The sequence below is a fragment of the Megalopta genalis genome, unplaced genomic scaffold (assembly GCF_051020955.1).
Source record: "Megalopta genalis isolate 19385.01 unplaced genomic scaffold, iyMegGena1_principal scaffold0678, whole genome shotgun sequence".
Classification (NCBI taxonomy): Eukaryota; Metazoa; Arthropoda; class Insecta; order Hymenoptera; family Halictidae; genus Megalopta; species Megalopta genalis.
In genome coordinates, this window is record NW_027476747.1 from 142,501 (window position 1) to 145,000 (window position 2,500).

General features: G+C 46.8%; 1 non-coding gene across 1 annotated transcript; it reads right to left on the minus strand.

Moving 5' to 3' along the window:
* Positions 1–323: 323 nt before the first annotated feature.
* On the minus strand, positions 324–478 carry LOC143263520 (5.8S ribosomal RNA). Its single transcript, XR_013036941.1, has one exon. It is a non-coding gene; the product is annotated as a 5.8S ribosomal RNA (ribosomal RNA).
* Positions 479–2,500: the final 2,022 nt, after the last annotated feature.

Genomic DNA, 2,500 nt, shown 5'->3' on the forward strand with positions numbered 1-2,500 from the left:
GACGTCGGGAGCGCGTTGAAAATGTACCAGTGAAATCTCGATAGTTCTACGAATACGAATCGTCCCGAAAAAGATTTTGTCACCGCTTCGAAGCGGTGTTTCAGACGGGCGGACGTATATAAAACATATACGACACACGACACCGCCTTCCACACTCACGCTAGTTCGAACACGATTTCCATCTCTCTCGAAGACTGTTAGACGTACGTAAAATTTCTCAATATTCATAGGACCGCGACAAACGCCGACGAAGCGCCCATCATTCGCTCGTACGTATATAGGCAACAAGTGCCATCAACGCAAGCAGTTTATAAGTACGTAAACGACCCTCAGCCAGGCGTGGTCCAGGAATTGTATCCGTGGACCGCAATGTGCGTTCGAAATGTCGATGTTCATGTGTCCTGCAGTTCACACGTTGACGCGCAATTAGCTGCGTTCTTCATCGACCCACGAGCCAAGTGATCCACCGTTCAGGGTAATTTTTCCCTTTTATTCTCTCATATATAATATAATGTGTATTTGCTATCCACCACATTTTTGTGTTATATTTCGGAACAAGCCGATACCCGAAGAGCTCCAACCAGCGCGCGAAGGAGATTCGGGAGTCGTCGTACGACGACATAATTGTCCCTTAAAGAACGAGATATTTCCGTCGAAACCATATATATATGTACGAGCAAATCCAAAACCACTGTTTTCTTGCAAGTTCGACGGTCGGAGCGAATAGAACATTGAAAAGCCTTCTATCGAAGAAACACAGAGAGTATATCACCTCCAAAAACGACGGGGATATGGATATTCAAACTGGACAATTATCAACCCGATACTGGATTCGAAAAGTTTCTCTCTCCTTTCGTCGTTATTTACACCGGACGGACTCACGGCCGGCTCTAGCTGGGTGTCATATATATATACGTCCCACGCTCATGCTGCCACTAGCGCGCAACAGAGTAGGGTGTCAATGACAACGACACAGCATTGAAACGAGCTACACAAGCCGGTCTCTCTTGATACCAATGTAAACGAGCATTAAGTTATCTTCAGACTGCCCGATATTTTCGTCCTTTGGACTTTCCCAACGATTCCTTTTTTTCTTTTTTTTTTACACACCACAGCGAAGACTTGAGGAAGCGTGATTAGCACGCTCGCATCCCTCCCTGTCCTACTACAACTGTGTGTGTGTGTGTAAAGAAAGAAAAAAGAATACATTGGCTTTCTCTCTATCGAGAAGATGGCCTACGCAACGCAGATCAAAGGCCTAATACGTGTAATATAATACGCGTCTGGCCGTGTATAAATCACGCACGAATGATCTGGTCGGGCCCAACTCTTCTCGTACGCTTATTTTTCCGTGTTGAGGCACTATCATAAAATCACACAAACCCCAACACGTGTGTGTCTTGGAAGGAAGATGGCCTACGCAACGCAGATCAAAGGCCTAATACGTGTAGTACACACGTCTGCCGTGTAAATCACGCACGAATGATCTGGTCGGGCCCAACTCTTCTCCACCACACCACATCCCAACTTTGTACATTTTTATATATTTTTGTGCGTTGGGGCACCTTCATAATCACAAACCCCAACAACACATATATCTCTCTCTCTTTGAAAGATTTGTTGTGGCCTACGCAACGCAGATCAAAGGCCTAATACGTGTAGTACACACGTCTGGCCGTGTAAATCACGCACGAATGATCTGGCGGGCTCAACAATATCTTTTTTTTTTATATGAATTCTTATCCACAAACTAATCGAATTCATTTTCTCTCCTCCTCTCCTCTCTCTTTGAGATATATTGGAACATTGTAATGATCCTTCCGCAGGTTCACCTACGGAAACCTTGTTACGACTTTTACTTCCTCTAAATAATCAAGTTTGGTCATCTTCCCGGCATCATCGGCAATGCCGAAACATTGCCGCGCACCAGTCCGAAGACCTCACTAAATCATTCAATCGGTAGTAGCGACGGGCGGTGTGTACAAAGGGCAGGGACGTAATCAACGCGAGCTTATGACTCGCGCTTACTGGGAATTCCTCGTTCATGGGGAATAATTGCAAGCCCCAATCCCTAGCACGAAGGAGGTTCAGCGGGTTACCCGGGCCTTTCGGCCAGGGAACACACGCTGATTCCTTCAGTGTAGCGCGCGTGCGGCCCAGAACATCTAAGGGCATCACAGACCTGTTATTGCTCAATCTCGTGCGGCTAGAAGCCGCCTGTCCCTCTAAGAAGATTTGTTTGTACGTTGGTAGTAAAAACCCCACCGGCAGAAGCCGAGAGCCTTCGAGATACCATAATTACGTCTATTTAGCAGGCTAGAGTCTCGTTCGTTATCGGAATTAACCAGACAAATCGCTCCACCAACTAAGAACGGCCATGCACCACCACCCACCGAATCAAGAAAGAGCTATCAATCTGTCAATCCTTCCGGTGTCCGGGCCTGGTGAGGTTTCCCGTGTTGAGTCAAATTAAGCCGCAGGCTCCACTCCTGGTGGTGCC